The sequence below is a fragment of the Cryptotermes secundus genome, unplaced genomic scaffold, assembly GCF_002891405.2.
Source record: "Cryptotermes secundus unplaced genomic scaffold, Csec_1.0 scaffold413, whole genome shotgun sequence".
NCBI lineage: Eukaryota > Metazoa > Arthropoda > Insecta > Blattodea > Kalotermitidae > Cryptotermes > Cryptotermes secundus.
In genome coordinates this window covers 223,251-236,603 of record NW_019723309.1, presented here as the reverse complement: position 1 = coordinate 236,603, position 13,353 = coordinate 223,251, and the positions used below count along the sequence as shown (strand labels likewise).

At 39.4% G+C, this 13,353-nt stretch overlaps 1 protein-coding gene across 1 annotated transcript in view; it reads right to left on the bottom strand.

Moving 5' to 3' along the window:
* The window catches only part of LOC111861774 (GTPase-activating protein CdGAPr), a 182,413-nt gene extending 169,637 nt beyond the window's left edge, over positions 1 to 12,776 (bottom strand). The window contains exon 1 of the mRNA XM_023846615.2: positions 11,356 to 12,776. The gene's annotated coding sequence lies outside the window, so the exon portion shown is untranslated. The remainder of the gene's footprint in view (positions 1 to 11,355) is intronic.
* Positions 12,777 to 13,353: the final 577 nt, after the last annotated feature.

The following is a 13,353-nucleotide window of genomic DNA, read 5'->3' as shown; positions in this document are numbered from 1 at the left end:
CTTCGCTTCCATGTTATTCACATTTCAGAAAACATATGAAGAAAAATTCCCTAAAATGGCCAAAAATGACAAGAAATACCCTTAAAAGTCCAAAAATTTACCAAAAAAGTACCCCAAAAATGAAAAAATGACCTTAAACCTAAAAATGTCAAAAGATGACAAAAAATTACCTATAAAATTTACATTTCTGTAACCATAAGCTCATATCCGGGATTTATATATTTAAGAGCATCGCATAGGATACAAGGAAAAGAAGATGACATGTCATCAAAATCCGGGCCCTGGACATTACATACAATACTTCTCTCACTACTGCTATACCGTCTGCCTCAAATACCTTTCATTGTTGGATATAATGACTACTAAACACGCAGACTTTGATATTTCTCGCTGCATTGTATCCTGAAGGGTATGCAAATAGCCGGGGCGGTTTGCTGAGTATAGTCGTAGTGTCTAGGGCGTCAAGGGTGTCAGATGTACGGTCGGGTTTCGATTCTCGCCAAGAACACAGCTGCTTCTGTTTGCATTGCGTCTAGACCGGCTCTGGGACAGACCCACCTTCCTATCCACCAGGTACGAATCGCTCCTTCAGGAGCCGGGACAGCGTAGTCGGTATAACGACTGGCTACGGGCTGGACGACTGAGGCGTCGGAGTTCGAGTCCCGGTAGGGTCAAGCATTTTCTCTTCTCCACGTTATCCAGCTCTGGGGCCCACTCAACCTCCTACCCTATGGGTATCGGGGGCTCTTTCCCCGGGGAAGGGGGGGCGGTAAGGCGGTAAAGCGGCAGGGGCGTGAAGCTGAAAACTCACCTCCAGCTAGTGCTGAGGTCAAGATAATATGGATCTATACATCAACTTCCCCATACGTCTTCATGGCGTAGTGTTTAATTAGTTAAGCACAGGGACAACTTAACCTTACGGATTGCTCCTTCTCGGAGTTAAAGCTGTCAAAGCGTGAAGCTGATCACTCACCTCTACTTAACGCCGAGGTTAATTCTAGTGGTCAGAGTTCCTGGCTACATATCTAGAGGTCTCTGGTTCGATTCCCGGCGCTACCAGATTTTCTGAGTAGTAATGGGTCTGGAACGGGGTCCACTTGGCCTCGTGAGGATAATTCAGGAGCTATTTCAAAGATATAGCGGCACTGGTCTAGAAAACCGAAATTAACGGCCGTGGAGATTCGTTGCGCTGACCACGCGACACCCTCTATCCGCTAAAGTTGGCATTAACTTCTCCGACAAGCGGCGGTCGCTCAGTCGGTATAGTTCGCTTAAGGACTAAAACCACGGAGTTTGTTTTTTGTTTTGTTTATACGTCTGTACTCTTATACGTCTTCATGGTGTGGTAAGTTAGGTAATGCACATAAGACTGATTGATTACCTCGGTTAACAATGGATCCGTATCTGCATATATGAACAAACTGACAGGTATCTATCCATCCGTTATACAGTGACGGATATGAATAGGCATTACTGGCAACTAATCGAGTTTCACGGAACTCGGTCTGATAGGCATGCCTTTGGTGACAACCGGATTTTTTGCGCTTTCGCAATGAAAAAATATACAGATTCACCTATTAGTTTCGCCATGCCTGCCAGTCGACAGGTAACAAACTCAGGAGGGTTTAACGGATTTTTATGAACTAAGATAAACGACAGCAATACAAAAATTTGTCGAGACATTCCAATTTGGAATAAAATAGAAAAATAACTAGCCTTTTACTTGTGCTTCTGCGGGCATATCGAGTGCAACTAACTAAATCTTTACTGGGGCAAAAACCTCTGAAATAAAAATTATTTTAAAGAAGTAAAATGCCATTTTATACCTAACACAATTTTGTATATTGAGTCATCTCATGTTTTGAAAAGGTGGCACAGATCAGATATTTGGGAACGACGATAACAAATCAAAACCTGATTGAAGAGGAAATTAAAAGGAGACTGAACTCAGGTAATGCTTGCTACCATTCCGTCCAGAACCTTTTCTCTTCTCGTCTGCTGTCTGAAAACATAAAAATTAGAATATACAAAACTATAATTTTGCCTGTGGTTCTGTAAGGGTGTGAAACTTGGTCTCTGACATTAAGGGAGGTATATAGACTGAGAGTGTTTGAGAACAGGGTGTTGAGGAGAATATTTGGACTGAAGACAGACGAAGTGATAGGAGGTTGGAGAAAACTGCATAATGAGGAGCTTCATAACTTGTACTCTTCTCTAAGTATTAGAATGATCAAGTCAAGGAGGATGAGGTGGGCAGGGAATGTAGCACGAATGGGGGAGACGAACGCATATAGGATACTGGTGGGAAAGCCATAAGGAAAGAGACCACTGGGAAGACCAAGGCGTAAGTGGGTGGACAATACTAAAATTGATTTTAGAGAGATATGATGGGATGGTATGGATTGGATTAATGTGGCTCAGGATAGGGACCAGTGGAGGGCTCTTGTGAAAACGATAATGAACCTTCGGGTTCCATAAAATGCTGGAAAATTCTTGAGTAGCTGTAGAATTGGCGGCTCCTCAAGAAGGTATCTGCTCCATGTGTAAGTAAGTATTAAAATAATATTATAAAACTATGGAGATATGAAATGAATTCCTCATATGGAGCTGACGGTTCCGATGTGTGGTAGATCACATGAATCCAAGTTATTTTTAGCCTCTCATGATGTGGAAGCTATTCGCCCAGAGTTGTGTGGTACTGAATGTATTACAAACCTGTGGGATATTTCAGTGATACTAAATAACGTCTTGTATGAGTCGTGATGTATTGTTTACTGGCTCAACATGTAGGTGCGTTCTATTTGTATGGGCGTTGTGTGTGTTCTGGCTTGATTCAACGTGGACTTAAATTATAAAATTATAAAAATTGTCCAACAGGGGTAATTGTTTTCAATCACATGTAAAAATTAGATGAAAACGAAACATTTCGTTTTAGTAACGAAATTCGGATGAGGAAATCGCATGGTCGCATGCTCAAATTGGATTAACTGCAAAAGTCATTAGCGTCTAGCAGATCAGTTACAAAAGGCACAAAACTCAAACCAAAACTAAAAATTAAAACATAAAATTTTAGAGTGCATTTACTCCACAGATGCAACTGTTACAACGCATTGAATCTGTCTCCCGAGCCTCGTTAATGGCAATACAATCAGAAAGGTGATGACAGTATACAGCAGAAAACACGACCTAAGCGTCTCGCCGTAATCCCTACTCACCTAATCAGCATTACTGTCCTACTCAGTGGAAAACAACATTCACCGAAACTGTAGATGCTAATTCGCATGAAACACTGAATTAGTTAGAGGCAAGTTAATGCGACTTTCTGTTTTAAGCAACGGGCAAAGTGTATCTTTTCTTATATAATATGGATGTGAAACTGACTCTCAACAGAGGGTCCTGAAATTTGAAACTGTAACTCCCTTTATAGTAATCGCAACTTTTATTAAGAGGCTAATTTAGGGAAATGGACAGAGACGGGTTAGCTGTCAGTACAGTACTCAGCCTACGGATTGGACGAAAGGGGGAATCGAGGTTCGTTCTTCGGCAACGGTTGACTTTTCTCCTCTCTACAGCTTGCACACCACACAGCCTCCTATCTAACGGGTACTTCAGACTTCCTTCGGGGATAAAGTGGCCGGGGAGTAATGCTAACCACTCACTTCCATATAGTACCAAGGTCGAGAATGCACCTCCAATCCCCCATCCGTCTTCATGGCGTCAGGCTTAATTCAAATCAGGGAGAACTCCTTACCTTTTTACTTTTACTAGCAATATGACGACCGTTAGAAATATTCTTATTTGACACGTAATCACAATCCGTATTGGTGGTGGTTGTCGTAGCAGCAGCAGTAGCAGCAGCAGCAGCAGCAGCAGCAGCAGCAGTAGTAGTAGTAGTAGTAGTAGTAGTAGTATAGTAGTAGTAGTATATCAACAGAAGAAGTTAGTGGCAAATTTGCGGATAGAGGGTGTCGCGTGGTCAGCGCAACGATTCCCCACGGCCGTTAATCTCGGTTTCCTAGACCGGAAGTATACTTATATTACACCGACGTAAAATTATTCAACTTGCATTCAGAAAGACAGGCTCTTCAATTTACGACGCTGCAAACGTGCATGGAAAACGAGCTGGCCAAAACGGTGACTTCACTTTTTAAGCACCTTGGAAGCGTCACCAACCTGTCCCTCTTGATATACAAATGCACGATCATTTCATTTTGTATTCGGAGTCATTAAATCATTAACCCTAAAGAAATTTCACGTTTTCGAAGTTAGCAATGGGAAGTTGAAAAATGCGCATATTAGCCTCGTCAGATCTGTCTGCTGTCGTGCTGGTCCGCATACAATAAACCGAGAATTTCTGGTTTAATTATCATTAAATATTGTGACGTGCTGCCTGAAAGCCGGACTATAAGACGTCCATCACTAGTCAACAGCTAGCAATTCCTAGGAAATCATTGCCCCGGAGATGAAAGTCTAACAGTGGGGTCAAACGAATTGACTGAGGAAGATACGTATTCCCGTGGCAACAAGAGATTCATTGCATAGCAGCAGGCGAAATTAAGCCTTCGACAAGGTGTTCCCTATCCAGCCCGAGTGCAGGATATAACAGTTCGTATCCGGCTAGAGCAGGAGAGTTGAGCTCCGGGCAGAAGACACTTCACCGGGAATAGCGATGCAACAGTGTTGTAACAGAAAAAGAAACGTCCGAAGACGTTACAAGTGCGAATAATTGTAAAAGCGAGTGTAAAAGTGATTGTCCAATAAACGTATTCGCCAAATCCGAAAGCCGGCACAAATTTTTTGTCGCGTGTTTGCTAGGTAACGCGACAATATTTTAGGAATGTATTTAAACATTCCACTATTGGTTAAAATTGGATGGCGAATAACAGACACTTTATAGCAGTCATGCATGTCAACAACAAAAAATGTTTCAAAAAGAAAAAGACTTGCAAATAAAACTGAATCCTATTTATGCCCAATGCATTTTTCCACAAGTATTACGGCTTTTGGGACAGCCAAAGAGCGCAAAGAAGCAATATTTGTTACATAAAGCACACAGTTCCTCGCCAAAACTTTTACGCTATGGGCACACTTACAAACTTGTCTTTTATTTCGCACGGGAAACGTTTAGAACATTTTAGTCTCACATTTTGCAGGGGGCAAAATATTTTCTCACTCCAAAGCTTGTGTAAGCTGAACATAATGGGCTGAATGCCACAGGTGAATAAACAAGCTTTAAAGCAGAACTGACAAAGGCAATGATGAAGAAAGTGAAAATGTGAAAAGTAAAATCAGGAGCATAAAAACCACTTATCCATTACTAATCCTCAACTTCTGCTCTCTGATTTCTGCGCCTAGAATTAACTAACGTGACATGTTTATTTCACAGTCTTACAAAACACATGCTTTCAGTAAGATTACAAAAACATGAAACAATGCCTTTGGCACTACTACAGCAGAGACCGCAATCGAATGGAAGCGTCAAGTTTCCTCAGTGACGTTCTCATTTGATGCATAGCAAAGAGAAGTGTGACGGTCTTAATAAAGAAGTTATATGATGAAATCGTGATGAGACGTAACTATCAGTTCGCTGTCAGCCCAACTGTTCAGGGCCCTCAAAATGCAAGTAACCGTTCCTTACATGTGTGTCTCTCTCTCNTTGGTGACTGATAGTGTAACGGACCAAAATGAAACAATTCAAAATAACATTGTCTAAGTTATTTTCTATTCCCACCGCGGCGGCCCGGGTTCGATCCCGGGTCTGGTCAAGTGGGATTTGTGGTGGACAAAGTGGCGCTGGGGCAGGTTTTCTCCGAGTACTTCGGTTTCCCCTGCCAATATTCATTCCAATTGCTCCACAATCACCCTCACCTATCGTCTGGGGCTGGTACAATAGGCCAGAAATGGCCGCAGTACAAGGGGCTTAGTCCCACCCCACTAGCAATAAAAAAATACTATCTACTTTTATATTATATTTTCCTGCACCTTGGTAACACCGCGGTTCATTTGCAAATGCAGCTAATCCACTGTTAATCCAGAAAGTGCATAACTGTTTTCACCTCATCTAGAGTCAACACTGAACTTTAAGAAACCACATCTGGAATCACCACTGCACCAGTATACAGTTAACACATTGGATGATGATAAAGCAGTTATGTGTCAAGTGAGTGACCTTTACAAAGTCACTGGAGCAGATCACAGTGAGTGCATTACTCTCTGCTACTACTGCCACTTGGGCATGATATGAAAGAAGAAAGAGCACACAAGATCTAAAAGTTTGTGACGATGGTAAATTGCTACAAATAATATGTTTTTGGACATTATCCATCATCTTGTCTATTTCTAAAAAACCGTCCTCTTTTTTTTTAAAACACAACCTTTCGAAGACTGGATTATGTACCCGTCCTCAGGTAAAACCTACTCAGTTGGATCAAATCGACATAGCTAGCCCCTATCTCCGAAACGTTGTTTAAAAAAAAACAGGATGGTTTTTTAAAGATGATGGATAATGTCCAAAAACACATTACAGTACACTACACCACTCAACCAATCAACACTATGCAACATAAGAAATAATAACCTCTTGTAACATGTTCAGTTAATTGTTTACAAGTGGCCTATTAATTTCAAAACCAAAATTCTCCTCTCAGCGTATTTTTACACAAAGAAGATGAAAGTGATTAAAATTATAATCACAAGTTAAACAGCGTAGTATCTTAGTAAAGTTTATCTGCTCTACGAATCAGAGTATGTCATATCCTATGTAGGTAACCTTATGCAAGGAAATTCCTGTGTTAGGTGCGTATGAATTTCACACTAACTTACGAACACTGAAACTATATGGAAAATATAATTTATTAACTTTCTTAATAATCATGTAAAGGTTTACATCACTGATGATGATGATGATGCAACCTTGTTCCCATATCAGTGGGAGTATACAGTTGTGAGTGTTGAGTGTTTTATTTATAAAATTCCTATCTTCATGAAATTCCTGATAAAAATGGCATTGCTTGCTTAAAAATATTAAGTCAGGAAGAGAGGATATGACAATCAAGTGTTTGGTACAGCCATAATATTTCATTTCCAAACTATAATAAAGAACACTATTTTATTAATTACACATTGAAGCTCCCACTCCATGATCTGGATAGCTCAGTTGATACAGCGACAGGCATAACAGCCAGGGTTCGATTCCTGGGGAGGGAGGGGGGATTCAAGAGATTTCTCTCTACTCCACAGCATTCGTACTGGCACTTTCCCTGGGGTTAAAGCAGCTGTGAAGCTGACCACTCACCTCTATTTAGTGCAAGGGACAAAAATGGTGGAGCTATACTTCCACTCTCCCATTCATCTTCATGGCGTGATGCTTAATCTTATCTTTACCTTTCACTTCCCACTTCTTTCATGGAAATGAAATCCTGAATAAACTCCCAGTTGTGGTGTAAGTAAAAAAAGGTAAAGCTATCCATGTACAGGTCGTGAAGGCCCATAGGGTTGTGAGACGTTCAGGGTCCCACTTTATCTAGACAATCGGCTCAAAGATGACAGTAAGGTTGCCAGCCTTACGCGCCGGCAACGCTTTACTCCCAAGGAAAATTAATTAATTACTTCCTGGTACTCATTTCTGTTAGAGGCTGGGAGAACCCCAGGGCCATAGTGCGGCTGGAAGGACTAGGTCAATTGAAAAAATCTAATGACCTCTTTAGGACTTGAACCCGCGACCTTCTGGCTTGTAGCATAACCCCTCAACCAACTACTCTACCGCGTGCCGTCCCCCCCAATTGTGGTGTATTATATATAAATGTTCTCACTCAGCACTATGATTGCTCAAAATCTGGCAATTCAACTAATTTCCACCCATGCAAGTTTATTAAATCAACAGAAATGTCATTCTTTGTGCAAAATAACCTTTTGTATTCTTCCCAGAAACTTAAATTTTATCCACTTGAACTGGGGTCATGCAGTAGCGTTGAGGCATATTGCTAGAAGCCGAAAGATTGCGAGTTCGAGTCACCATCAGGTGGATTTCTTCAACTGACCTAATCCTTCCAGACATACTATGGCCCTGGGGTCAACTCAAAATGTAACAGAAATGAGTACCAGGTATCTTCCTGGGGTGTAAGGTGGGCCAGCATGTAAGGCTGACAACCTTACTGCCATCTGTGAGCCAAATTCCTAGATAAAATGTTAGAGCCTCGATGTCTCACAACCCTATGAACCTCCACGGCCTGTTACAGGAATAGCTTTACCATCTTTTTTCCTACCTTTTACCCACTTGAACTAAATTATATTTTCAAAACTACTGCAACACCAAAATATACAATTGCCTTTTAAACAAAATACTGGTCCTACAAATAGTCCTTGAATGGTGAAAGGTCAGTAAGTAATGTAACTGCTTAAATAAGCATCATAGCCTGAACAACCTGGACTCAATCCTCAGCAGAGACAATGGAACCTTCCTTCACCATCACGTCCAATATACAAAGTGGCCAAAAAGTCACAATTAACTTAAAACCTTTTCGTGTACTAACAGGAATCTTCAAAATTAAACCTGCCAGTCAATCCACAGAATGTTCTCGCAGCATTGTGAGTTATGTATTGAACATAATGGACGGCATTTCAAAAAGTGTCTGTAAATTCTGTAAGCAATAAAGAAATTTCTAACATACTGTAGCGCACATTTTACTGACCAGTTAACTGACCACCCTGTACGTTTCTGATACATATATTTCTTTTGGTACCCTTATAAGACTATAAGACTAGTGATAACACCTCCACTTCTTTCTAGGATCCAATGTTTCTTAAGCACTGTTTTCATATGCTCGCAACTGAAATTCTGCTCTCAAGAGTATGAGTCCCCATATCGTACTCATTCAAAAACAAACAGTAAAATAATTATTTAATAAATCTTAATATCCAGTGCTCTATGAATTACATGAGATAACACTAGCTTTTAACATCTACAAGCGTCTTCAACTTCATATAAGATTTCATTTTAATAGCACAGTCTTGTGATTGCCACATCAATATCACTTACATACAGGCAGAGTAGAAGAAGTAATTAATAAGGACACTCTTTATGAGAGAAATATGTAGCAAATTAACTAAAAATTGCCGCAGCACGAGGGACTTAGCCCCAACCCACTAGCAATAAAAAAAAACTAAAAAATTACATTTAAAAAATAATTAAACAAGTCCCATCCCACTAGCAATAAGAAAAACTAAAAAAATTAAATTTAAAAAATAACGAAACAAACAGAAAAATCATGCCTGATTTGTAAACACTGTTTATAGTCCTATTAGTGCATAGATAGGATACAACAGGCTCAGAACAATGGTCCAGTGGCAAACTCTTGTGAATATGACAATGAAATATCAAGTTTCATAAACGGTGGGTGACTTTTTGACTAGTTGGGCATTTATTAGTTCCTCAAGGACTATATTGCATGCAGTTGGTCACACAATTAAATTATATATTTCACACTAGATAATATCTGAGAGAAAAGTAAAATCTTAAACCATAAACAATTATACAAAACAACAAGAATATCAACAATCATTACCATGAAATACAAATACTGTACAGATATGAGACAAACATGTGAACAGCAACAGATAAACCATCAATGTATCATAAATGTCAAAAGTATTAAATAAAAATTAAATATATCGAATTTAAATAATAAAACACACATCTATATACAACTGGATATGGCATCTGGAAGGAATGGATGATTATCTCATCAAGTACCTAAACAAATTACATTACCATCCTGCTGGAAACACAGTTCTGGGAGAGAAAAACAGTGGTCAGACATGATTTAAGGTTTTAAGGGAAGTGAAAATTAAGACTGTGGTCTTAATGGTCAATGGTCAATGGTTACTAACACTTCAGTGAAACCTGTTTCCCTTTTCATCTGACTAGTAGGCAGTTACATCAAATACTGAATCAGGTTGGAACATAATAAAAGGATTCCAGTGTTACATTACACTTCTATTAACATTTAAGGAATCAGAATAATAATTTTAACAGTTTTAAATGTGTTAAAAGTATATACTGTATGGATTTATGGAGTTAAATACGATGCTGATATTATAAACATAATGGGTCATAGGTGTGTAATTTTTGACTATTTGTTTTAGTTAATATGGGTATTTTATATGAAATGGTGTAAATACAAGTTTTATAGTAGGTTATTTTTTAAGTATGTCTATTAAATGAAATCTTAGTCAATTCTTCTGCCCTATAATATTATCTATATTTATAGATTGATGTAAGTGTCTTTGTTTTATTGACTTGTGCAATTTTGTATATGCATGATGTATCTGTATTCAAAAGGACTATTTCCACATCCTGGTTTGTTAACCTGTATGGATATATATGGAAAAATAAAGAATGAATGAATGAATGAATGAATGAACAACTGTCCCTGTTGTGTGTTTGGGATCATCTTCAAAAATGCATTCCAGCCAAGTAACAGAAAAGTATTCTGAAATTTTAGTTTATTTTATGACATGAGACGCTCTTTTCAAACAGCAACATACACTTCACTATTACACACTGGCCTGGGATGAAACCTAGAATTTAGTTCTACAAACTTCTGGTCCTTGATGAGCTCCTACTTATGTGTTTCAAGATGAGAACTTCAATAAAATACAAGTATTTGCTATCTAGTTATTCGAGTACAAACCAAAGGATATGGAGAACCACAATCTTGTTAGGGAAATACATGTGGTTTGATGTTTGTGTAACCACAATAACTGTTCTATGACATAACAGAAACAATTTTGTGGCCTGAAGTACGAATGTTCGTAGTAATTTTCGTTTCGTGGCACAATTTATACAATTTTAACTTCAAACTTTAATTCCAATACGGGTAAGTAGATATACAAAAAAATCCTACAAAGTATTTTTCTTTCAAACTGTGATTAGTTGTTACGATGTGAGCCTTTGAAAACAAAAATTGTGCGGTCGTTGTAACCTAGTACGTAATTCTACCTCTAACTGACAAAAATCCACCATGTAAATAAATCGCCTTAGTTACATCGGCGTGCCCGGGAGATTTAAAGTTACGAAGTTTTAAACGTCTGGCTCGCAGCAGAACAATTATCAATCTGATACTGTGGATATTAATTACATCTTATTTGTAACGGGGGCAGCGCTCACCTAAAGCAACGTCAAGTAAGACGTTTCGGTCACCTTAGGAACAGCAAACACATTGTTTGTGCGCAGACTTGAGTTCCATAGATGAGACGCCGTTTCGAAGTACAAAAACGCAAGTGGGCCATTCAGAAGGATAGGCGATGGCCTCTTTGCCAGTAAAGAGTGCTTTTCATTTCATTACTATCACATACCTAGTGGTGAAGCTGCATATTCAGAAACAGGAACGTTAAACTATATCCATCTTTGCACGAACAAATATCACTCACACACGCAGCACTCATACCAACAAGAACAACAAACGCTGATCATGGAACATGGAACTACACTAACTTTCTGCCACAAACCGCCATAGCACTGCAATCAAATCAGCACTATCTATTGGTCGCCGTACGAACTATGACAAACGTGCAACGTAGCGTTTTGTTGCTTTTAGATCGAGAGGTGTCAAAGCCCTGATATACTAATACAGCAGTCCTGACCGTACATTCACGGTATTAGGTTTCGGGCTCCAAATTTGAAGTTCGGTATTATGTCTGATGCTTATAAGCCAAACCTTCCTGATACAAACCTCAACACAGAAACAATGGCCTATGCATTAATTACAAATTATAAATGTCAGCAGACATTATTGGTTTTTCCTCACACAAAATTAAAATGTTTTGCGCTAACATTCTAAGGACTCAGAACCCATACAGTGATGAGGAACGGTGTTACACATTTCGAAAGTATTATGTAATGACTTGAGATGGTGCAACATTAAATTATTCCACGCATTCATCCAGACTGACCCCCCCCCCTTAAATTGTAGCTATGCAGAGCCAGAGATATGCATTCTATGTCCAACCAAACTTTGGCACTGACAAAAGTCCTCTTCCTTGGACTACCAACAGCATGATACTTCCAGGCGTCCTCTGCAATCTACAGACAGCACTGCTGAGCCACCACCACTGGTCCCAGCTTGACACACAACCAAACTCCAAGGGCTGCACAGTTCCCTTGCAGTCTTCTGCTTCTTGGTGCACTACTGTTAGACTATCCATTTCCTCTTTTCATGGTCAGATATTCAAACTAGGATACAGACGGTGTAATTTCAAGATATACATTACACTGTGAACAATTTTAATTCTGTAAAAAATGCTGCAGTGTAGGTTTAAAATGACCTTCTGTTATCATTTGATTTAATTTTTCAACAGACACATGGCATGATTTCTCTTGTAAATTCACATAGAATCTTCATACTAATCATCATGCAGAAAAGTCCTCAACACTATATGAAGGTGAGTGGTCAGCCTCACATTCACATTCAGGGAAAGAACCTCTGGTACCCACTGGTCAGGAGGCTCACCAGTCCCAAAGCTGGTCTAAACATTGCAGAGAAGACAAAAATTCCTTACCCCTGTTGAGAATGAACCTAGATTCCTCAGATATTCAACCATAATCTAGTCACTATAATGACTGAACTAAGAAGAAACTGGGATCCCAATTGTAGTCTTAATATCAGATGTTATTCTGGAATGTGCTGTTTCTGGCATGAGAGCTGTTGCTTTTCAGTACTGATAATAGATTTAGTAACTCCATGGAGCTGAGCCCTTCTTCAGAAGCCACAAGTTGTGCAGCTTCTGAAGAATTTCCCAAACATATTATGGAACCCAAAGGTTCCTTACCATGTTCACAAGAGTCCTCCATTTGGTCCCTATCCTGAGCCAGATCATAGCAGTCCATACCACCCCATCCTATCTTTCTACAATCCATTTTAATATTATACACCCACCTACATCTTGGTCTTCCTGATGGTTTCTTCTGGCTTTCCCATCAATATCCTACATGGGTCCCTCTTCTCCCCCATTGGTGCTCCATGCCTTACCCATCTCATCCTCCTTGACTTGATCATTCTAATTATTCTTGGCGAACAGTACAAGCTACGAAGCTCCTTATTATGCAGTTTTCTCCAACTTCCTGTCACTTCATCCCTTTTTGGCCCAAACATTCTCCTCAGCACCCTGTTCTCAAACACTCTCAAGTCTATGTTCCTCCCTTAATGACAGAGACCAAGTTTCACACCCACTGAATGGTATCCAAATTCAATCTCCTCTTAATTTTAACATATAATTTTGAATAGTTAAATACAGTGACATATTTCAACACTTCATAACGAATTCAAGCTGCAAAATATATGAGTAAATACTGCA